The sequence below is a fragment of the Schistocerca gregaria genome, unplaced genomic scaffold, assembly GCF_023897955.1.
Source record: "Schistocerca gregaria isolate iqSchGreg1 unplaced genomic scaffold, iqSchGreg1.2 ptg000337l, whole genome shotgun sequence".
Classification (NCBI taxonomy): domain Eukaryota; kingdom Metazoa; phylum Arthropoda; class Insecta; order Orthoptera; family Acrididae; genus Schistocerca; species Schistocerca gregaria.
The window spans coordinates 1-20,350 of record NW_026061802.1 but is presented as its reverse complement, the minus strand read 5'-3'; the positions used below and the strand labels follow the sequence as shown (position 1 = coordinate 20,350).

The 20,350-nt window shown below is 52.3% G+C and overlaps 32 non-coding genes across 32 annotated transcripts; all 32 read left to right on the top strand.

The window, feature by feature from the left end:
* Positions 1–32: 32 nt before the first annotated feature.
* Positions 33–105, top strand: Trnak-uuu (transfer RNA lysine (anticodon UUU)). Its single transcript has one exon. It is a non-coding gene; the product is annotated as a tRNA-Lys (tRNA).
* A 145-nt stretch (positions 106–250) lies between these two features.
* Trnas-aga (transfer RNA serine (anticodon AGA)) lies at positions 251–332 on the top strand. Its single transcript has one exon. It is a non-coding gene; the product is annotated as a tRNA-Ser (tRNA).
* Positions 333–1,289: 957 nt separating this feature from the next.
* Positions 1,290–1,362, top strand: Trnam-cau (transfer RNA methionine (anticodon CAU)). The gene has a single exon. It is a non-coding gene; the product is annotated as a tRNA-Met (tRNA).
* Positions 1,363–2,032: 670 nt separating this feature from the next.
* On the top strand, positions 2,033–2,105 carry Trnak-uuu (transfer RNA lysine (anticodon UUU)). The gene has a single exon. It is a non-coding gene; the product is annotated as a tRNA-Lys (tRNA).
* Positions 2,106–2,250: 145 nt separating this feature from the next.
* Trnas-aga (transfer RNA serine (anticodon AGA)) lies at positions 2,251–2,332 on the top strand. Its single transcript has one exon. It is a non-coding gene; the product is annotated as a tRNA-Ser (tRNA).
* Positions 2,333–3,290: 958 nt separating this feature from the next.
* Trnam-cau (transfer RNA methionine (anticodon CAU)) lies at positions 3,291–3,363 on the top strand. Its single transcript has one exon. It is a non-coding gene; the product is annotated as a tRNA-Met (tRNA).
* Positions 3,364–4,033: 670 nt separating this feature from the next.
* On the top strand, positions 4,034–4,106 carry Trnak-uuu (transfer RNA lysine (anticodon UUU)). Its single transcript has one exon. It is a non-coding gene; the product is annotated as a tRNA-Lys (tRNA).
* A 145-nt stretch (positions 4,107–4,251) lies between these two features.
* On the top strand, positions 4,252–4,333 carry Trnas-aga (transfer RNA serine (anticodon AGA)). The gene has a single exon. It is a non-coding gene; the product is annotated as a tRNA-Ser (tRNA).
* Positions 4,334–5,290: 957 nt separating this feature from the next.
* Trnam-cau (transfer RNA methionine (anticodon CAU)) lies at positions 5,291–5,363 on the top strand. Its single transcript has one exon. It is a non-coding gene; the product is annotated as a tRNA-Met (tRNA).
* Positions 5,364–6,033: 670 nt separating this feature from the next.
* On the top strand, positions 6,034–6,106 carry Trnak-uuu (transfer RNA lysine (anticodon UUU)). The gene has a single exon. It is a non-coding gene; the product is annotated as a tRNA-Lys (tRNA).
* A 145-nt stretch (positions 6,107–6,251) lies between these two features.
* Positions 6,252–6,333, top strand: Trnas-aga (transfer RNA serine (anticodon AGA)). Its single transcript has one exon. It is a non-coding gene; the product is annotated as a tRNA-Ser (tRNA).
* A 957-nt stretch (positions 6,334–7,290) lies between these two features.
* Positions 7,291–7,363, top strand: Trnam-cau (transfer RNA methionine (anticodon CAU)). Its single transcript has one exon. It is a non-coding gene; the product is annotated as a tRNA-Met (tRNA).
* Positions 7,364–8,033: 670 nt separating this feature from the next.
* Positions 8,034–8,106, top strand: Trnak-uuu (transfer RNA lysine (anticodon UUU)). Its single transcript has one exon. It is a non-coding gene; the product is annotated as a tRNA-Lys (tRNA).
* Positions 8,107–8,251: 145 nt separating this feature from the next.
* Trnas-aga (transfer RNA serine (anticodon AGA)) lies at positions 8,252–8,333 on the top strand. The gene has a single exon. It is a non-coding gene; the product is annotated as a tRNA-Ser (tRNA).
* Positions 8,334–9,290: 957 nt separating this feature from the next.
* Positions 9,291–9,363, top strand: Trnam-cau (transfer RNA methionine (anticodon CAU)). The gene has a single exon. It is a non-coding gene; the product is annotated as a tRNA-Met (tRNA).
* A 670-nt stretch (positions 9,364–10,033) lies between these two features.
* On the top strand, positions 10,034–10,106 carry Trnak-uuu (transfer RNA lysine (anticodon UUU)). The gene has a single exon. It is a non-coding gene; the product is annotated as a tRNA-Lys (tRNA).
* Positions 10,107–10,251: 145 nt separating this feature from the next.
* On the top strand, positions 10,252–10,333 carry Trnas-aga (transfer RNA serine (anticodon AGA)). The gene has a single exon. It is a non-coding gene; the product is annotated as a tRNA-Ser (tRNA).
* Positions 10,334–11,290: 957 nt separating this feature from the next.
* Trnam-cau (transfer RNA methionine (anticodon CAU)) lies at positions 11,291–11,363 on the top strand. Its single transcript has one exon. It is a non-coding gene; the product is annotated as a tRNA-Met (tRNA).
* Positions 11,364–12,033: 670 nt separating this feature from the next.
* Positions 12,034–12,106, top strand: Trnak-uuu (transfer RNA lysine (anticodon UUU)). Its single transcript has one exon. It is a non-coding gene; the product is annotated as a tRNA-Lys (tRNA).
* A 145-nt stretch (positions 12,107–12,251) lies between these two features.
* Trnas-aga (transfer RNA serine (anticodon AGA)) lies at positions 12,252–12,333 on the top strand. The gene has a single exon. It is a non-coding gene; the product is annotated as a tRNA-Ser (tRNA).
* A 958-nt stretch (positions 12,334–13,291) lies between these two features.
* Positions 13,292–13,364, top strand: Trnam-cau (transfer RNA methionine (anticodon CAU)). The gene has a single exon. It is a non-coding gene; the product is annotated as a tRNA-Met (tRNA).
* A 670-nt stretch (positions 13,365–14,034) lies between these two features.
* Trnak-uuu (transfer RNA lysine (anticodon UUU)) lies at positions 14,035–14,107 on the top strand. Its single transcript has one exon. It is a non-coding gene; the product is annotated as a tRNA-Lys (tRNA).
* Positions 14,108–14,252: 145 nt separating this feature from the next.
* Positions 14,253–14,334, top strand: Trnas-aga (transfer RNA serine (anticodon AGA)). Its single transcript has one exon. It is a non-coding gene; the product is annotated as a tRNA-Ser (tRNA).
* A 958-nt stretch (positions 14,335–15,292) lies between these two features.
* Trnam-cau (transfer RNA methionine (anticodon CAU)) lies at positions 15,293–15,365 on the top strand. The gene has a single exon. It is a non-coding gene; the product is annotated as a tRNA-Met (tRNA).
* Positions 15,366–16,035: 670 nt separating this feature from the next.
* Trnak-uuu (transfer RNA lysine (anticodon UUU)) lies at positions 16,036–16,108 on the top strand. Its single transcript has one exon. It is a non-coding gene; the product is annotated as a tRNA-Lys (tRNA).
* Positions 16,109–16,253: 145 nt separating this feature from the next.
* Positions 16,254–16,335, top strand: Trnas-aga (transfer RNA serine (anticodon AGA)). The gene has a single exon. It is a non-coding gene; the product is annotated as a tRNA-Ser (tRNA).
* Positions 16,336–17,292: 957 nt separating this feature from the next.
* Trnam-cau (transfer RNA methionine (anticodon CAU)) lies at positions 17,293–17,365 on the top strand. The gene has a single exon. It is a non-coding gene; the product is annotated as a tRNA-Met (tRNA).
* A 670-nt stretch (positions 17,366–18,035) lies between these two features.
* Trnak-uuu (transfer RNA lysine (anticodon UUU)) lies at positions 18,036–18,108 on the top strand. The gene has a single exon. It is a non-coding gene; the product is annotated as a tRNA-Lys (tRNA).
* Positions 18,109–18,253: 145 nt separating this feature from the next.
* Positions 18,254–18,335, top strand: Trnas-aga (transfer RNA serine (anticodon AGA)). The gene has a single exon. It is a non-coding gene; the product is annotated as a tRNA-Ser (tRNA).
* A 960-nt stretch (positions 18,336–19,295) lies between these two features.
* Trnam-cau (transfer RNA methionine (anticodon CAU)) lies at positions 19,296–19,368 on the top strand. The gene has a single exon. It is a non-coding gene; the product is annotated as a tRNA-Met (tRNA).
* A 671-nt stretch (positions 19,369–20,039) lies between these two features.
* Positions 20,040–20,113, top strand: Trnak-uuu (transfer RNA lysine (anticodon UUU)). Its single transcript has one exon. It is a non-coding gene; the product is annotated as a tRNA-Lys (tRNA).
* A 145-nt stretch (positions 20,114–20,258) lies between these two features.
* Trnas-aga (transfer RNA serine (anticodon AGA)) lies at positions 20,259–20,340 on the top strand. Its single transcript has one exon. It is a non-coding gene; the product is annotated as a tRNA-Ser (tRNA).
* Positions 20,341–20,350: the final 10 nt, after the last annotated feature.

Sequence of the window (20,350 nt, the reverse complement as noted above, 5' to 3'; positions counted from 1 at the left end):
GCTTGAAACCGCTCCAACCACAACAAGCGAAAGCCCGGATAGCTCAGTCGGTAGAGCATTAGGCTTTTAACCTAAGGGTCCAGGGTTCGAGTCCCTGTCCGCGCGAAGATTTTAACGCTTCCATAATGGCTCGTCTCGTAGCGATAGTAGCCCTGTCGTAATCAGTGCACGGTTTTACGTTTCCTGTCGGCATTCTGCGCAGACGCAACCGGTCGGGTTTTTCACGATTCGAGGGGCACATGTTGGACAAGCAGTCGTGGCCGAGTGGTTAAGGCGTCTGACTAGAAATCAGATTCCCTCTGGGAGCGTAGGTTCGAGTCCTACCGACTGCGTCCGATTTTTCTTTTCTTGTTTTGGAAGAAGAAGCAGAAAATATCGCGTTTTGGTACCTAGCCACACCTCACCTCTCACAGCCGTTTATAGTGCCTGTCCTTTAGATAAGGGCGATTTCCAAGCGTCAGCTTTCGCGTCAGCCGAGCAAAGTCGGGACAAGTCGGGACATACTACAGGATGGTGCAACGACGAAAAAAAAAAAAACCTTAATTTAACAGCAGGAGCCCACATAATGATACGGAAAAGTTAGCGCCACTTGCGGTGGCCGGGAATCGTACCCGGATCAACTGCTTGGAAGGCAACTATGCTCAACAGTACAACACCACCGCACTGCCGCTGCTCGCAACGCCAGGCTGTGTCGGCTTCCCGCCCGCCGACGGCGGCCCACGGCTATAGGAGCTGCAGGCGCATTACGAGGTAGGAGGGTGCATCCACACGCATTCGGGCAGCGCCTCCAAGCACGCTACGTCTTTGGGCAAGACTCGTCGCCGCTGACGCAAGGTTACTCACACGATAGTGATGAACGGTCGTTTTAAGGCAGTGTAGTGGGGGACTTCGCGAGTTTAGCCCCTTTTTCGACGTCGCTGGGTGGCAATCCCAGTTTCCCTGCCGACAGCTGCTTGGAAAGCACGGGTAGCTTGTCGAGCATCTGTAGTTGAGTGGTTTGTGACTCAGTAGTGCAGTAGGCAGCGCCTAAGTCTCATAATCTTAAGGTATGCCGGCACGATTCCCGGTCGATGCATTATTTTGCTCTTGTGGCAACAATGCTGCCGCGCGGATTGCTCGCTTGAGATGGGTCAGCCTCAGGACCTTATAGCTGTATAGCTGCGGCTGCAGTTTAATCTAGAGAGTCGGGACAGCACGTGTAGCAAGACAACAGATTCTTCAGAAAGCGCAAACTGTCTATCTCTAATATGTGAGACTTACCGAGTTTCCTGCGAGGTCGTCTCCGGCGTGCCTCGGTAGCGCAGTAGGCAGCGCGTAAGTCTCATAATCTTAAGGTCGTGAGTTCGATCCTCACCCGGGGCATTCAATTTTCTGCACATCATGACTGCATTAAGGGCGTTGCTGTTGCTAGGAAACGAACTTAACTGTTGTCCGTTATCCACACGGAGTCCACGCCTCAGCGTCAAAATGTTTACTTCCAATTATGACGACGTAACAACTTTGATATTTCTCCTCCGTGTTACAAGCAAAATGCGATGCACACAGCAATGGACAGTCAATTTTGAACTGTGCGCCATGCCGGTCTGTAGGCGCGGATATGATCGCAAGCAGAGAACAGCACTGAGTCCAGATTCAGCACAAAATACAATAAGAGACGGAGTAAATCTCACCGCTGTAGAGCAAGTCCTGTGTGGTCTAGTGGCTAGGATACCTGGCTTTCACTCAACAGGTCCGGCTTCGATTCCCGGTACCGGAACGGAACTATTTGCGCACACAACGCTCCATGTTTTGGTCTTCGAACTGTCGTTGGTCGCCCTTCTTCCTTGGCTTCAACCGAACGCAATCGGGGAAAGCAGGCACGTGATGCAGTTACTGTCAGCACCGGAATAAAGGGAGAAGAGGCACTGGTCCGCTGTTGGGCTGCTACCAGCGTCAGTGAGTAGTCGGTGCAGTCGCCAGTAGCGCCAGAAGCCTACACACACCTTCCACTTAATCACGTTGCTTGAAACCGCTCCAACCACAACAAGCGAAAGCCCGGATAGCTCAGTCGGTAGAGCATTAGGCTTTTAACCTAAGGGTCCAGGGTTCGAGTCCCTGTCCGCGCGAAGATTTTAACGCTTCCATAATGGCTCGTCTCGTAGCGATAGTAGCCCTGTCGTAATCAGTGCACGGTTTTACGTTTCCTGTCGGCATTCTGCGCAGACGCAACCGGTCGGGTTTTTCACGATTCGAGGGGCACATGTTGGACAAGCAGTCGTGGCCGAGTGGTTAAGGCGTCTGACTAGAAATCAGATTCCCTCTGGGAGCGTAGGTTCGAGTCCTACCGACTGCGTCCGATTTTTCTTTTCTTGTTTTGGAAGAAGAAGCAGAAAATATCGCGTTTTGGTACCTAGCCACACCTCACCTCTCACAGCCGTTTATAGTGCCTGTCCTTTAGATAAGGGCGATTTCCAAGCGTCAGCTTTCGCGTCAGCCGAGCAAAGTCGGGACAAGTCGGGACATACTACAGGATGGTGCAACGACGAAAAAAAAAAAAAACCTTAATTTAACAGCAGGAGCCCACATAATGATACGGAAAAGTTAGCGCCACTTGCGGTGGCCGGGAATCGTACCCGGATCAACTGCTTGGAAGGCAACTATGCTCAACAGTACAACACCACCGCACTGCCGCTGCTCGCAACGCCAGGCTGTGTCGGCTTCCCGCCCGCCGACGGCGGCCCACGGCTATAGGAGCTGCAGGCGCATTACGAGGTAGGAGGGTGCATCCACACGCATTCGGGCAGCGCCTCCAAGCACGCTACGTCTTTGGGCAAGACTCGTCGCCGCTGACGCAAGGTTACTCACACGATAGTGATGAACGGTCGTTTTAAGGCAGTGTAGTGGGGGACTTCGCGAGTTTAGCCCCTTTTTTGACGTCGCTGGGTGGCAATCCCAGTTTCCCTGCCGACAGCTGCTTGGAAAGCACGGGTAGCTTGTCGAGCATCTGTAGTTGAGTGGTTTGTGACTCAGTAGTGCAGTAGGCAGCGCCTAAGTCTCATAATCTTAAGGTATGCCGGCACGATTCCCGGTCGATGCATTATTTTGCTCTTGTGGCAACAATGCTGCCGCGCGGATTGCTCGCTTGAGATGGGTCAGCCTCAGGACCTTATAGCTGTATAGCTGCGGCTGCAGTTTAATCTAGAGAGTCGGGACAGCACGTGTAGCAAGACAACAGATTCTTCAGAAAGCGCAAACTGTCTATCTCTAATATGTGAGACTTACCGAGTTTCCTGCGAGGTCGTCTCCGGCGTGGCTCGGTAGCGCAGTAGGCAGCGCGTAAGTCTCATAATCTTAAGGTCGTGAGTTCGATCCTCACCCGGGGCATTCAATTTTCTGCACATCATGACTGCATTAAGGGCGTTGCTGTTGCTAGGAAACGAACTTAACTGTTGTCCGTTATCCACACGGAGTCCACGCCTCAGCGTCAAAATGTTTACTTCCAATTATGACGACGTAACAACTTTGATATTTCTCCTCCGTGTTACAAGCAAAATGCGATGCACACAGCAATGGACAGTCAATTTTGAACTGTGCGCCATGCCGGTCTGTAGGCGCGGATATGATCGCAAGCAGAGAACAGCACTGAGTCCAGATTCAGCACAAAATACAATAAGAGACGGAGTAAATCTCACCGCTGTAGAGCAAGTCCTGTGTGGTCTAGTGGCTAGGATACCTGGCTTTCACTCAACAGGTCCGGCTTCGATTCCCGGTACCGGAACGGAACTATTTGCGCACACAACGCTCAATGTTTTGGTCTTCGAACTGTCGTTGGTCGCCCTTCTTCCTTGGCTTCAACCGAACGCAATCGGGGAAAGCAGGCACGTGATGCAGTTACTGTCAGCACCGGAATAAAGGGAGAAGAGGCACTGGTCCGCTGTTGGGCTGCTACCAGCGTCAGTGAGTAGTCGGTGCAGTCGCCAGTAGCGCCAGAAGCCTACACACACCTTCCACTTAATCACGTTGCTTGAAACCGCTCCAACCACAACAAGCGAAAGCCCGGATAGCTCAGTCGGTAGAGCATTAGGCTTTTAACCTAAGGGTCCAGGGTTCGAGTCCCTGTCCGCGCGAAGATTTTAACGCTTCCATAATGGCTCGTCTCGTAGCGATAGTAGCCCTGTCGTAATCAGTGCACGGTTTTACGTTTCCTGTCGGCATTCTGCGCAGACGCAACCGGTCGGGTTTTTCACGATTCGAGGGGCACATGTTGGACAAGCAGTCGTGGCCGAGTGGTTAAGGCGTCTGACTAGAAATCAGATTCCCTCTGGGAGCGTAGGTTCGAGTCCTACCGACTGCGTCCGATTTTTCTTTTCTTGTTTTGGAAGAAGAAGCAGAAAATATCGCGTTTTGGTACCTAGCCACACCTCACCTCTCACAGCCGTTTATAGTGCCTGTCCTTTAGATAAGGGCGATTTCCAAGCGTCAGCTTTCGCGTCAGCCGAGCAAAGTCGGGACAAGTCGGGACATACTACAGGATGGTGCAACGACGAAAAAAAAAAAAACCTTAATTTAACAGCAGGAGCCCACATAATGATACGGAAAAGTTAGCGCCACTTGCGGTGGCCGGGAATCGTACCCGGATCAACTGCTTGGAAGGCAACTATGCTCAACAGTACAACACCACCGCACTGCCGCTGCTCGCAACGCCAGGCTGTGTCGGCTTCCCGCCCGCCGACGGCGGCCCACGGCTATAGGAGCTGCAGGCGCATTACGAGGTAGGAGGGTGCATCCACACGCATTCGGGCAGCGCCTCCAAGCACGCTACGTCTTTGGGCAAGACTCGTCGCCGCTGACGCAAGGTTACTCACACGATAGTGATGAACGGTCGTTTTAAGGCAGTGTAGTGGGGGACTTCGCGAGTTTAGCCCCTTTTTCGACGTCGCTGGGTGGCAATCCCAGTTTCCCTGCCGACAGCTGCTTGGAAAGCACGGGTAGCTTGTCGAGCATCTGTAGTTGAGTGGTTTGTGACTCAGTAGTGCAGTAGGCAGCGCCTAAGTCTCATAATCTTAAGGTATGCCGGCACGATTCCCGGTCGATGCATTATTTTGCTCTTGTGGCAACAATGCTGCCGCGCGGATTGCTCGCTTGAGATGGGTCAGCCTCAGGACCTTATAGCTGTATAGCTGCGGCTGCAGTTTAATCTAGAGAGTCGGGACAGCACGTGTAGCAAGACAACAGATTCTTCAGAAAGCGCAAACTGTCTATCTCTAATATGTGAGACTTACCGAGTTTCCTGCGAGGTCGTCTCCGGCGTGCCTCGGTAGCGCAGTAGGCAGCGCGTAAGTCTCATAATCTTAAGGTCGTGAGTTCGATCCTCACCCGGGGCATTCAATTTTCTGCACATCATGACTGCATTAAGGGCGTTGCTGTTGCTAGGAAACGAACTTAACTGTTGTCCGTTATCCACACGGAGTCCACGCCTCAGCGTCAAAATGTTTACTTCCAATTATGACGACGTAACAACTTTGATATTTCTCCTCCGTGTTACAAGCAAAATGCGATGCACACAGCAATGGACAGTCAATTTTGAACTGTGCGCCATGCCGGTCTGTAGGCGCGGATATGATCGCAAGCAGAGAACAGCACTGAGTCCAGATTCAGCACAAAATACAATAAGAGACGGAGTAAATCTCACCGCTGTAGAGCAAGTCCTGTGTGGTCTAGTGGCTAGGATACCTGGCTTTCACTCAACAGGTCCGGCTTCGATTCCCGGTACCGGAACGGAACTATTTGCGCACACAACGCTCCATGTTTTGGTCTTCGAACTGTCGTTGGTCGCCCTTCTTCCTTGGCTTCAACCGAACGCAATCGGGGAAAGCAGGCACGTGATGCAGTTACTGTCAGCACCGGAATAAAGGGAGAAGAGGCACTGGTCCGCTGTTGGGCTGCTACCAGCGTCAGTGAGTAGTCGGTGCAGTCGCCAGTAGCGCCAGAAGCCTACACACACCTTCCACTTAATCACGTTGCTTGAAACCGCTCCAACCACAACAAGCGAAAGCCCGGATAGCTCAGTCGGTAGAGCATTAGGCTTTTAACCTAAGGGTCCAGGGTTCGAGTCCCTGTCCGCGCGAAGATTTTAACGCTTCCATAATGGCTCGTCTCGTAGCGATAGTAGCCCTGTCGTAATCAGTGCACGGTTTTACGTTTCCTGTCGGCATTCTGCGCAGACGCAACCGGTCGGGTTTTTCACGATTCGAGGGGCACATGTTGGACAAGCAGTCGTGGCCGAGTGGTTAAGGCGTCTGACTAGAAATCAGATTCCCTCTGGGAGCGTAGGTTCGAGTCCTACCGACTGCGTCCGATTTTTCTTTTCTTGTTTTGGAAGAAGAAGCAGAAAATATCGCGTTTTGGTACCTAGCCACACCTCACCTCTCACAGCCGTTTATAGTGCCTGTCCTTTAGATAAGGGCGATTTCCAAGCGTCAGCTTTCGCGTCAGCCGAGCAAAGTCGGGACAAGTCGGGACATACTACAGGATGGTGCAACGACGAAAAAAAAAAAAACCTTAATTTAACAGCAGGAGCCCACATAATGATACGGAAAAGTTAGCGCCACTTGCGGTGGCCGGGAATCGTACCCGGATCAACTGCTTGGAAGGCAACTATGCTCAACAGTACAACACCACCGCACTGCCGCTGCTCGCAACGCCAGGCTGTGTCGGCTTCCCGCCCGCCGACGGCGGCCCACGGCTATAGGAGCTGCAGGCGCATTACGAGGTAGGAGGGTGCATCCACACGCATTCGGGCAGCGCCTCCAAGCACGCTACGTCTTTGGGCAAGACTCGTCGCCGCTGACGCAAGGTTACTCACACGATAGTGATGAACGGTCGTTTTAAGGCAGTGTAGTGGGGGACTTCGCGAGTTTAGCCCCTTTTTCGACGTCGCTGGGTGGCAATCCCAGTTTCCCTGCCGACAGCTGCTTGGAAAGCACGGGTAGCTTGTCGAGCATCTGTAGTTGAGTGGTTTGTGACTCAGTAGTGCAGTAGGCAGCGCCTAAGTCTCATAATCTTAAGGTATGCCGGCACGATTCCCGGTCGATGCATTATTTTGCTCTTGTGGCAACAATGCTGCCGCGCGGATTGCTCGCTTGAGATGGGTCAGCCTCAGGACCTTATAGCTGTATAGCTGCGGCTGCAGTTTAATCTAGAGAGTCGGGACAGCACGTGTAGCAAGACAACAGATTCTTCAGAAAGCGCAAACTGTCTATCTCTAATATGTGAGACTTACCGAGTTTCCTGCGAGGTCGTCTCCGGCGTGCCTCGGTAGCGCAGTAGGCAGCGCGTAAGTCTCATAATCTTAAGGTCGTGAGTTCGATCCTCACCCGGGGCATTCAATTTTCTGCACATCATGACTGCATTAAGGGCGTTGCTGTTGCTAGGAAACGAACTTAACTGTTGTCCGTTATCCACACGGAGTCCACGCCTCAGCGTCAAAATGTTTACTTCCAATTATGACGACGTAACAACTTTGATATTTCTCCTCCGTGTTACAAGCAAAATGCGATGCACACAGCAATGGACAGTCAATTTTGAACTGTGCGCCATGCCGGTCTGTAGGCGCGGATATGATCGCAAGCAGAGAACAGCACTGAGTCCAGATTCAGCACAAAATACAATAAGAGACGGAGTAAATCTCACCGCTGTAGAGCAAGTCCTGTGTGGTCTAGTGGCTAGGATACCTGGCTTTCACTCAACAGGTCCGGCTTCGATTCCCGGTACCGGAACGGAACTATTTGCGCACACAACGCTCCATGTTTTGGTCTTCGAACTGTCGTTGGTCGCCCTTCTTCCTTGGCTTCAACCGAACGCAATCGGGGAAAGCAGGCACGTGATGCAGTTACTGTCAGCACCGGAATAAAGGGAGAAGAGGCACTGGTCCGCTGTTGGGCTGCTACCAGCGTCAGTGAGTAGTCGGTGCAGTCGCCAGTAGCGCCAGAAGCCTACACACACCTTCCACTTAATCACGTTGCTTGAAACCGCTCCAACCACAACAAGCGAAAGCCCGGATAGCTCAGTCGGTAGAGCATTAGGCTTTTAACCTAAGGGTCCAGGGTTCGAGTCCCTGTCCGCGCGAAGATTTTAACGCTTCCATAATGGCTCGTCTCGTAGCGATAGTAGCCCTGTCGTAATCAGTGCACGGTTTTACGTTTCCTGTCGGCATTCTGCGCAGACGCAACCGGTCGGGTTTTTCACGATTCGAGGGGCACATGTTGGACAAGCAGTCGTGGCCGAGTGGTTAAGGCGTCTGACTAGAAATCAGATTCCCTCTGGGAGCGTAGGTTCGAGTCCTACCGACTGCGTCCGATTTTTCTTTTCTTGTTTTGGAAGAAGAAGCAGAAAATATCGCGTTTTGGTACCTAGCCACACCTCACCTCTCACAGCCGTTTATAGTGCCTGTCCTTTAGATAAGGGCGATTTCCAAGCGTCAGCTTTCGCGTCAGCCGAGCAAAGTCGGGACAAGTCGGGACATACTACAGGATGGTGCAACGACGAAAAAAAAAAAAACCTTAATTTAACAGCAGGAGCCCACATAATGATACGGAAAAGTTAGCGCCACTTGCGGTGGCCGGGAATCGTACCCGGATCAACTGCTTGGAAGGCAACTATGCTCAACAGTACAACACCACCGCACTGCCGCTGCTCGCAACGCCAGGCTGTGTCGGCTTCCCGCCCGCCGACGGCGGCCCACGGCTATAGGAGCTGCAGGCGCATTACGAGGTAGGAGGGTGCATCCACACGCATTCGGGCAGCGCCTCCAAGCACGCTACGTCTTTGGGCAAGACTCGTCGCCGCTGACGCAAGGTTACTCACACGATAGTGATGAACGGTCGTTTTAAGGCAGTGTAGTGGGGGACTTCGCGAGTTTAGCCCCTTTTTCGACGTCGCTGGGTGGCAATCCCAGTTTCCCTGCCGACAGCTGCTTGGAAAGCACGGGTAGCTTGTCGAGCATCTGTAGTTGAGTGGTTTGTGACTCAGTAGTGCAGTAGGCAGCGCCTAAGTCTCATAATCTTAAGGTATGCCGGCACGATTCCCGGTCGATGCATTATTTTGCTCTTGTGGCAACAATGCTGCCGCGCGGATTGCTCGCTTGAGATGGGTCAGCCTCAGGACCTTATAGCTGTATAGCTGCGGCTGCAGTTTAATCTAGAGAGTCGGGACAGCACGTGTAGCAAGACAACAGATTCTTCAGAAAGCGCAAACTGTCTATCTCTAATATGTGAGACTTACCGAGTTTCCTGCGAGGTCGTCTCCGGCGTGCCTCGGTAGCGCAGTAGGCAGCGCGTAAGTCTCATAATCTTAAGGTCGTGAGTTCGATCCTCACCCGGGGCATTCAATTTTCTGCACATCATGACTGCATTAAGGGCGTTGCTGTTGCTAGGAAACGAACTTAACTGTTGTCCGTTATCCACACGGAGTCCACGCCTCAGCGTCAAAATGTTTACTTCCAATTATGACGACGTAACAACTTTGATATTTCTCCTCCGTGTTACAAGCAAAATGCGATGCACACAGCAATGGACAGTCAATTTTGAACTGTGCGCCATGCCGGTCTGTAGGCGCGGATATGATCGCAAGCAGAGAACAGCACTGAGTCCAGATTCAGCACAAAATACAATAAGAGACGGAGTAAATCTCACCGCTGTAGAGCAAGTCCTGTGTGGTCTAGTGGCTAGGATACCTGGCTTTCACTCAACAGGTCCGGCTTCGATTCCCGGTACCGGAACGGAACTATTTGCGCACACAACGCTCCATGTTTTGGTCTTCGAACTGTCGTTGGTCGCCCTTCTTCCTTGGCTTCAACCGAACGCAATCGGGGAAAGCAGGCACGTGATGCAGTTACTGTCAGCACCGGAATAAAGGGAGAAGAGGCACTGGTCCGCTGTTGGGCTGCTACCAGCGTCAGTGAGTAGTCGGTGCAGTCGCCAGTAGCGCCAGAAGCCTACACACACCTTCCACTTAATCACGTTGCTTGAAACCGCTCCAACCACAACAAGCGAAAGCCCGGATAGCTCAGTCGGTAGAGCATTAGGCTTTTAACCTAAGGGTCCAGGGTTCGAGTCCCTGTCCGCGCGAAGATTTTAACGCTTCCATAATGGCTCGTCTCGTAGCGATAGTAGCCCTGTCGTAATCAGTGCACGGTTTTACGTTTCCTGTCGGCATTCTGCGCAGACGCAACCGGTCGGGTTTTTCACGATTCGAGGGGCACATGTTGGACAAGCAGTCGTGGCCGAGTGGTTAAGGCGTCTGACTAGAAATCAGATTCCCTCTGGGAGCGTAGGTTCGAGTCCTACCGACTGCGTCCGATTTTTCTTTTCTTGTTTTGGAAGAAGAAGCAGAAAATATCGCGTTTTGGTACCTAGCCACACCTCACCTCTCACAGCCGTTTATAGTGCCTGTCCTTTAGATAAGGGCGATTTCCAAGCGTCAGCTTTCGCGTCAGCCGAGCAAAGTCGGGACAAGTCGGGACATACTACAGGATGGTGCAACGACGAAAAAAAAAAAAACCTTAATTTAACAGCAGGAGCCCACATAATGATACGGAAAAGTTAGCGCCACTTGCGGTGGCCGGGAATCGTACCCGGATCAACTGCTTGGAAGGCAACTATGCTCAACAGTACAACACCACCGCACTGCCGCTGCTCGCAACGCCAGGCTGTGTCGGCTTCCCGCCCGCCGACGGCGGCCCACGGCTATAGGAGCTGCAGGCGCATTACGAGGTAGGAGGGTGCATCCACACGCATTCGGGCAGCGCCTCCAAGCACGCTACGTCTTTGGGCAAGACTCGTCGCCGCTGACGCAAGGTTACTCACACGATAGTGATGAACGGTCGTTTTAAGGCAGTGTAGTGGGGGACTTCGCGAGTTTAGCCCCTTTTTCGACGTCGCTGGGTGGCAATCCCAGTTTCCCTGCCGACAGCTGCTTGGAAAGCACGGGTAGCTTGTCGAGCATCTGTAGTTGAGTGGTTTGTGACTCAGTAGTGCAGTAGGCAGCGCCTAAGTCTCATAATCTTAAGGTATGCCGGCACGATTCCCGGTCGATGCATTATTTTGCTCTTGTGGCAACAATGCTGCCGCGCGGATTGCTCGCTTGAGATGGGTCAGCCTCAGGACCTTATAGCTGTATAGCTGCGGCTGCAGTTTAATCTAGAGAGTCGGGACAGCACGTGTAGCAAGACAACAGATTCTTCAGAAAGCGCAAACTGTCTATCTCTAATATGTGAGACTTACCGAGTTTCCTGCGAGGTCGTCTCCGGCGTGCCTCGGTAGCGCAGTAGGCAGCGCGTAAGTCTCATAATCTTAAGGTCGTGAGTTCGATCCTCACCCGGGGCATTCAATTTTCTGCACATCATGACTGCATTAAGGGCGTTGCTGTTGCTAGGAAACGAACTTAACTGTTGTCCGTTATCCACACGGAGTCCACGCCTCAGCGTCAAAATGTTTACTTCCAATTATGACGACGTAACAACTTTGATATTTCTCCTCCGTGTTACAAGCAAAATGCGATGCACACAGCAATGGACAGTCAATTTTGAACTGTGCGCCATGCCGGTCTGTAGGCGCGGATATGATCGCAAGCAGAGAACAGCACTGAGTCCAGATTCAGCACAAAATACAATAAGAGACGGAGTAAATCTCACCGCTGTAGAGCAAGTCCTGTGTGGTCTAGTGGCTAGGATACCTGGCTTTCACTCAACAGGTCCGGCTTCGATTCCCGGTACCGGAACGGAACTATTTGCGCACACAACGCTCCATGTTTTGGTCTTCGAACTGTCGTTGGTCGCCCTTCTTCCTTGGCTTCAACCGAACGCAATCGGGGAAAGCAGGCACGTGATGCAGTTACTGTCAGCACCGGAATAAAGGGAGAAGAGGCACTGGTCCGCTGTTGGGCTGCTACCAGCGTCAGTGAGTAGTCGGTGCAGTCGCCAGTAGCGCCAGAAGCCTACACACACCTTCCACTTAATCACGTTGCTTGAAACCGCTCCAACCACAACAAGCGAAAGCCCGGATAGCTCAGTCGGTAGAGCATTAGGCTTTTAACCTAAGGGTCCAGGGTTCGAGTCCCTGTCCGCGCGAAGATTTTAACGCTTCCATAATGGCTCGTCTCGTAGCGATAGTAGCCCTGTCGTAATCAGTGCACGGTTTTACGTTTCCTGTCGGCATTCTGCGCAGACGCAACCGGTCGGGTTTTTCACGATTCGAGGGGCACCTGTTGGACAAGCAGTCGTGGCCGAGTGGTTAAGGCGTCTGACTAGAAATCAGATTCCCTCTGGGAGCGTAGGTTCGAGTCCTACCGACTGCGTCCGATTTTTCTTTTCTTGTTTTGGAAGAAGAAGCAGAAAATATCGCGTTTTGGTACCTAGCCACACCTCACCTCTCACAGCCGTTTATAGTGCCTGTCCTTTAGATAAGGGCGATTTCCAAGCGTCAGCTTTCGCGTCAGCCGAGCAAAGTCGGGACAAGTCGGGACATACTACAGGATGGTGCAACGACGAAAAAAAAAAAAAACCTTAATTTAACAGCAGGAGCCCACATAATGATACGGAAAAGTTAGCGCCACTTGCGGTGGCCGGGAATCGTACCCGGATCAACTGCTTGGAAGGCAACTATGCTCAACAGTACAACACCACCGCACTGCCGCTGCTCGCAACGCCGCGCTGTGTCGGCTTCCCGCCCGCCGACGGCGGCCCACGGCTATAGGAGCTGCAGGCGCATTACGAGGTAGGAGGGTGCATCCACACGCATTCGGGCAGCGCCTCCAAGCACGCTACGTCTTTGGGCAAGACTCGTCGCCGCTGACGCAAGGTTACTCACACGATAGTGATGAACGGTCGTTTTAAGGCAGTGTAGTGGGGGACTTCGCGAGTTTAGCCCCTTTTTCGACGTCGCTGGGTGGCAATCCCAGTTTCCCTGCCGACAGCTGCTTGGAAAGCACGGGTAGCTTGTCGAGCATCTGTAGTTGAGTGGTTTGTGACTCAGTAGTGCAGTAGGCAGCGCCTAAGTCTCATAATCTTAAGGTATGCCGGCACGATTCCCGGTCGATGCATTATTTTGCTCTTGTGGCAACAATGCTGCCGCGCGGATTGCTCGCTTGAGATGGGTCAGCCTCAGGACCTTATAGCTGTATAGCTGCGGCTGCAGTTTAATCTAGAGAGTCGGGACAGCACGTGTAGCAAGACAACAGATTCTTCAGAAAGCGCAAACTGTCTATCTCTAATATGTGAGACTTACCGAGTTTCCTGCGAGGTCGTCTCCGGCGTGCCTCGGTAGCGCAGTAGGCAGCGCGTAAGTCTCATAATCTTAAGGTCGTGAGTTCGATCCTCACCCGGGGCATTCAATTTTCTGCACATCATGACTGCATTAAGGGCGTTGCTGTTGCTAGGAAACGAACTTAACTGTTGTCCGTTATCCACACGGAGTCCACGCCTCAGCGTCAAAATGTTTACTTCCAATTATGACGACGTAACAACTTTGATATTTCTCCTCCGTGTTACAAGCAAAATGCGATGCACACAGCAATGGACAGTCAATTTTGAACTGTGCGCCATGCCGGTCTGTAGGCGCGGATATGATCGCAAGCAGAGAACAGCACTGAGTCCAGATTCAGCACAAAATACAATAAGAGACGGAGTAAATCTCACCGCTGTAGAGCAAGTCCTGTGTGGTCTAGTGGCTAGGATACCTGGCTTTCACTCAACAGGTCCGGCTTCGATTCCCGGTACCGGAACGGAACTATTTGCGCACACAACGCTCCATGTTTTGGTCTTCGAACTGTCGTTGGTCGCCCTTCTTCCTTGGCTTCAACCGAACGCAATCGGGGAAAGCAGGCACGTGATGCAGTTACTGTCAGCACCGGAATAAAGGGAGAAGAGGCACTGGTCCGCTGTTGGGCTGCTACCAGCGTCAGTGAGTAGTCGGTGCAGTCGCCAGTAGCGCCAGAAGCCTACACACACCTTCCACTTAATCACGTTGCTTGAAACCGCTCCAACCACAACAAGCGAAAGCCCGGATAGCTCAGTCGGTAGAGCATTAGGCTTTTAACCTAAGGGTCCAGGGTTCGAGTCCCTGTCCGCGCGAAGATTTTAACGCTTCCATAATGGCTCGTCTCGTAGCGATAGTAGCCCTGTCGTAATCAGTGCACGGTTTTACGTTTCCTGTCGGCATTCTGCGCAGACGCAACCGGTCGGGTTTTTCACGATTCGAGGGGCACCTGTTGGACAAGCAGTCGTGGCCGAGTGGTTAAGGCGTCTGACTAGAAATCAGATTCCCTCTGGGAGCGTAGGTTCGAGTCCTACCGACTGCGTCCGATTTTTCTTTTCTTGTTTTGGAAGAAGAAGCAGAAAATATCGCGTTTTGGTACCTAGCCACACCTCACCTCTCACAGCCGTTTATAGTGCCTGTCCTTTAGATAAGGGCGATTTCCAAGCGTCAGCTTTCGCGTCAGCCGAGCAAAGTCGGGACAAGTCGGGACATACTACAGGATGGTGCAACGACGAAAAAAAAAAAAAACCTTAATTTAACAGCAGGAGCCCACATAATGATACGGAAAAGTTAGCGCCACTTGCGGTGGCCGGGAATCGTACCCGGATCAACTGCTTGGAAGGCAACTATGCTCAACAGTACAACACCACCGCACTGCCGCTGCTCGCAACGCCAGGCTGTGTCGGCTTCCCGCCCGCCGACGGCGGCCCACGGCTATAGGAGCTGCAGGCGCATTACGAGGTAGGAGGGTGCATCCACACGCATTCGGGCAGCGCCTCCAAGCACGCTACGTCTTTGGGCAAGACTCGTCGCCGCTGACGCAAGGTTACTCACACGATAGTGATGAACGGTCGTTTTAAGGCAGTGTAGTGGGGGACTTCGCGAGTTTAGCCCCTTTTTCGACGTCGCTGGGTGGCAATCCCAGTTTCCCTGCCGACAGCTGCTTGGAAAGCACGGGTAGCTTGTCGAGCATCTGTAGTTGAGTGGTTTGTGACTCAGTAGTGCAGTAGGCAGCGCCTAAGTCTCATAATCTTAAGGTATGCCGGCACGATTCCCGGTCGATGCATTATTTTGCTCTTGTGGCAACAATGCTGCCGCGCGGATTGCTCGCTTGAGATGGGTCAGCCTCAGGACCTTATAGCTGTATAGCTGCGGCTGCAGTTTAATCTAGAGAGTCGGGACAGCACGTGTAGCAAGACAACAGATTCTTCAGAAAGCGCAAACTGTCTATCTCTAATATGTGAGACTTACCGAGTTTCCTGCGAGGTCGTCTCCGGCGTGCCTCGGTAGCGCAGTAGGCAGCGCGTAAGTCTCATAATCTTAAGGTCGTGAGTTCGATCCTCACCCGGGGCATTCAATTTTCTGCACATCATGACTGCATTAAGGGCGTTGCTGTTGCTAGGAAACGAACTTAACTGTTGTCCGTTATCCACACGGAGTCCACGCCTCAGCGTCAAAATGTTTACTTCCAATTATGACGACGTAACAACTTTGATATTTCTCCTCCGTGTTACAAGCAAAATGCGATGCACACAGCAATGGACAGTCAATTTTGAACTGTGCGCCATGCCGGTCTGTAGGCGCGGATATGATCGCAAGCAGAGAACAGCACTGAGTCCAGATTCAGCACAAAATACAATAAGAGACGGAGTAAATCTCACCGCTGTAGAGCAAGTCCTGTGTGGTCTAGTGGCTAGGATACCTGGCTTTCACTCAACAGGTCCGGCTTCGATTCCCGGTACCGGAACGGAACTATTTGCGCACACAACGCTCCATGTTTTGGTCTTCGAACTGTCGTTGGTCGCCCTTCTTCCTTGGCTTCAACCGAACGCAATCGGGGAAAGCAGGCACGTGATGCAGTTACTGTCAGCACCGGAATAAAGGGAGAAGAGGCACTGGTCCGCTGTTGGGCTGCTACCAGCGTCAGTGAGTAGTCGGTGCAGTCGCCAGTAGCGCCAGAAGCCTACACACACCTTCCACTTAATCACGTTGCTTGAAACCGCTCCAACCACAACAAGCGAAAGCCCGGATAGCTCAGTCGGTAGAGCATTAGGCTTTTAACCTAAGGGTCCAGGGTTCGAGTCCCTGTCCGCGCGAAGATTTTAACGCTTCCATAATGGCTCGTCTCGTAGCGATAGTAGCCCTGTCGTAATCAGTGCACGGTTTTACGTTTCCTGTCGGCATTCTGCGCAGACGCAACCGGTCGGGTTTTTCACGATTCGAGGGGCACCTGTTGGACAAGCAGTCGTGGCCGAGTGGTTAAGGCGTCTGACTAGAAATCAGATTCCCTCTGGGAGCGTAGGTTCGAGTCCTACCGACTGCGTCCGATTTTTCTTTCTTGTTTTTGGAAGAAGAAGCAGAAAATATCGCGTTTTGGTACCTAGCCACACCTCACCTCTCACAGCCGTTTATAGTGCCTGTCCTTTAGATAAGGGCGATTTCCAAGCGTCAGCTTTCGCGTCAGCCGAGCAAAGTCGGGACAAGTCGGGACATACTACAGGATGGTGCAACGACGAAAAAAAAAAAAACCTTAATTTAACAGCAGGAGCCCACATAATGATACGGAAAAGTTAGCGCCACTTGCGGTGGCCGGGAATCGTACCCGGATCAACTGCTTGGAAGGCAACTATGCTCAACAGTACAACACCACCGCACTGCCGCTGCTCGCAACGCCAGGCTGTGTCGGCTTCCCGCCCGCCGACGGCGGCCCACGGCTATAGGAGCTGCAGGCGCATTACGAGGTAGGAGGGTGCATCCACACGCATTCGGGCAGCGCCTCCAAGCACGCTACGTCTTTGGGCAAGACTCGTCGCCGCTGACGCAAGGTTACTCACACGATAGTGATGAACGGTCGTTTTAAGGCAGTGTAGTGGGGGACTTCGCGAGTTTAGCCCCTTTTTCGACGTCGCTGGGTGGCAATCCCAGTTTCCCTGCCGACAGCTGCTTGGAAAGCACGGGTAGCTTGTCGAGCATCTGTAGTTGAGTGGTTTGTGACTCAGTAGTGCAGTAGGCAGCGCCTAAGTCTCATAATCTTAAGGTATGCCGGCACGATTCCCGGTCGATGCATTATTTTGCTCTTGTGGCAACAATGCTGCCGCGCGGATTGCTCGCTTGAGATGGGTCAGCCTCAGGACCTTATAGCTGTATAGCTGCGGCTGCAGTTTAATCTAGAGAGTCGGGACAGCACGTGTAGCAAGACAACAGATTCTTCAGAAAGCGCAAACTGTCTATCTCTAATATGTGAGACTTACCGAGTTTCCTGCGAGGTCGTCTCCGGCGTGCCTCGGTAGCGCAGTAGGCAGCGCGTAAGTCTCATAATCTTAAGGTCGTGAGTTCGATCCTCACCCGGGGCATTCAATTTTCTGCACATCATGACTGCATTAAGGGCGTTGCTGTTGCTAGGAAACGAACTTAACTGTTGTCCGTTATCCACACGGAGTCCACGCCTCAGCGTCAAAATGTTTACTTCCAATTATGACGACGTAACAACTTTGATATTTCTCCTCCGTGTTACAAGCAAAATGCGATGCACACAGCAATGGACAGTCAATTTTGAACTGTGCGCCATGCCGGTCTGTAGGCGCGGATATGATCGCAAGCAGAGAACAGCACTGAGTCCAGATTCAGCACAAATACAATAAGAGACGGAGTAAATCTCACCGCTGTAGAGCAAGTCCTGTGTGGTCTAGTGGCTAGGATACCTGGCTTTCACTCAACAGGTCCGGCTTCGATTCCCGGTACCGGAACGGAACTATTTGCGCACACAACGCTCCATGTTTTTGGTCTTCGAACTGTCGTTGGTCGCCCTTCTTCCTTGGCTTCAACCGAACGCAATCGGGGAAAGCAGGCACGTGATGCAGTTACTGTCAGCACCGGAATAAAGGGAGAAGAGGCACTGGTCCGCTGTTGGGCTGCTACCAGCGTCAGTGAGTAGTCGGTGCAGTCGCCAGTAGCGCCAGAAGCCTACACACACCTTCCACTTAATCACGTTGCTTGAAACCGCTCCAACCACAACAAGCGAAAGCCCGGATAGCTCAGTCGGTAGAGCATTAGGCTTTTAACCTAAGGGTCCAGGGTTCGAGTCCCTGTCCGCGCGAAGATTTTAACGCTTCCATAATGGCTCGTCTCGTAGCGATAGTAGCCCTGTCGTAATCAGTGCACGGTTTTACGTTTCCTGTCGGCATTCTGCGCAGACGCAACCGGTCGGGTTTTTCACGATTCGAGGGGCACCTGTTGGACAAGCAGTCGTGGCCGAGTGGTTAAGGCGTCTGACTAGAAATCAGATTCCCTCTGGGAGCGTAGGTTCGAGTCCTACCGACTGCGTCCGATTTTTCTTTTCTTGTTTTGGAAGAAGAAGCAGAAAATATCGCGTTTTGGTACCTAGCCACACCTCACCTCTCACAGCCGTTTATAGTGCCTGTCCTTTAGATAAGGGCGATTTTCCAAGCGTCAGCTTTCGCGTCAGCCGAGCAAAGTCGGGAACAAGTCGGGACATACTACAGGATGGTGCAACGACGAAAAAAAAAAAAACCTTAATTTAACAGCAGGAGCCCACATAATGATACGGAAAAGTTAGCGCCACTTGCGGTGGCCGGGAATCGTACCCGGATCAACTGCTTGGAAGGCAACTATGCTCAACAGTACAACACCACCGCACTGCCGCTGCTCGCAAACGCCGCGCTGTGTCGGCTTCCCGCCCGCCGACGGCGGCCCACGGCTATAGGAGCTGCAGGGCGCATTACGAGGTAGGAGGTGCATCCACACGCATTCGGGCAGCGCCTCCAAGCACGCTACGTCTTTGGGCAAGACTCGTCGCCGCTGACGCAAGGTTACTCACACGATAGTGATGAACGGTCGTTTTAAGGCAGTGTAGTGGGGGACTTCGCGAGTTTAGCCCCTTTTTCGACGTCGCTGGGTGGCAATCCCAGTTTCCCTGCCGACAGCTGCTTGGAAAGCACGGGTAGCTTGTCGAGCATCTGTAGTTGAGTGGTTTGTGACTCAGTAGTGCAGTAGGCAGCGCCTAAGTCTCATAATCTTAAGGTATGCCGGCACGATTCCCGGTCGATGCATTATTTTGCTCTTGTGGCAACAATGCTGCCGCGCGGATTGCTCGCTTGAGATGGGTCAGCCTCAGGACCTTATAGCTGTATAGCTGCGGCTGCAGTTTAATCTAGAGAGTCGGGACAGCACGTGTAGCACGACAACAGATTCTTCAGAAAGCGCAAACTGTCTATCTCTAATATGTGAGACTTACCGAGTTTCCTGCGAGGTCGTCTCCGGCGTGCCTCGGTAGCGCAGTAGGCAGCGCGTAAGTCTCATAATCTTAAGGTCGTGAGTTCGATCCTCACCCGGGGCATTCAATTTTCTGCACATCATGACTGCATTAAGGGCGTTTGCTGTTGCTAGGAAACGAACTTAACTGTTGTCCGTTATCCACACGGAGTCCACGCCTCAGCGTCAAAATGTTTACTTCCAATTATGACGGACGTAACAACTTTGATATTTCTCCTCCGTGTTACAAGCAAAATGCGATGCACACAGCAATGGACAGTCAATTTTGAACTGTGCGCCATGCCGGTCTGTAGGCGCGGATATGATCGCAAGCAGAGAACAGCACTGAGTCCAGATTCAGCACAAATACAATAAGAGACGGAGTAAATCTCACCGCTGTAGAGCAAGTCCTGTGTGGTCTAGTGGCTAGGATACCTGGCTTTCACTCAACAGGTCCGGCTTCGATTCCCGGTACCGGAACGGAACTATTTGCGCACACAACGCTCCATGTTTTGGTCTTCGAACTGTCGTTGGTCGCCCTTCTTCCTTGGCTTCAACCGAACGCAATCGGGGAAAGCAGGCACGTGATGCAGTTACTGTCAGCACCGGAATAAAGGGAGAAGAGGCACTGGTCCGCTGTTGGGCTGCTACCAGCGTCAGTGAGTAGTCGGTGCAGTCGCCAGTAGCGCCAGAAGCCTACACACACCTTCCACTTAATCACGTTGCTTGAAACCGCTCCAACCACAACAAGCGAAAGCCCGGATAGCTCAGTCGGTAGAGCATTAGGCTTTTAAACCTAAGGGTCCAGGGTTCGAGTCCCTGTCCGCGCGAAGATTTTAACGCTTCCATAATGGCTCGTCTCGTAGCGATAGTAGCCCTGTCGTAATCAGTGCACGGTTTTACGTTTCCTGTCGGCATTCTGCGCAGACGCAACCGGTCGGGTTTTTCACGATTCGAGGGGCACATGTTGGACAAGCAGTCGTGGCCGAGTGGTTAAGGCGTCTGACTAGAAATCAGATTCCCTCTGGGAGCGTAGGTTCGAGTCCTACCATCTGTCTCGCGTGTGT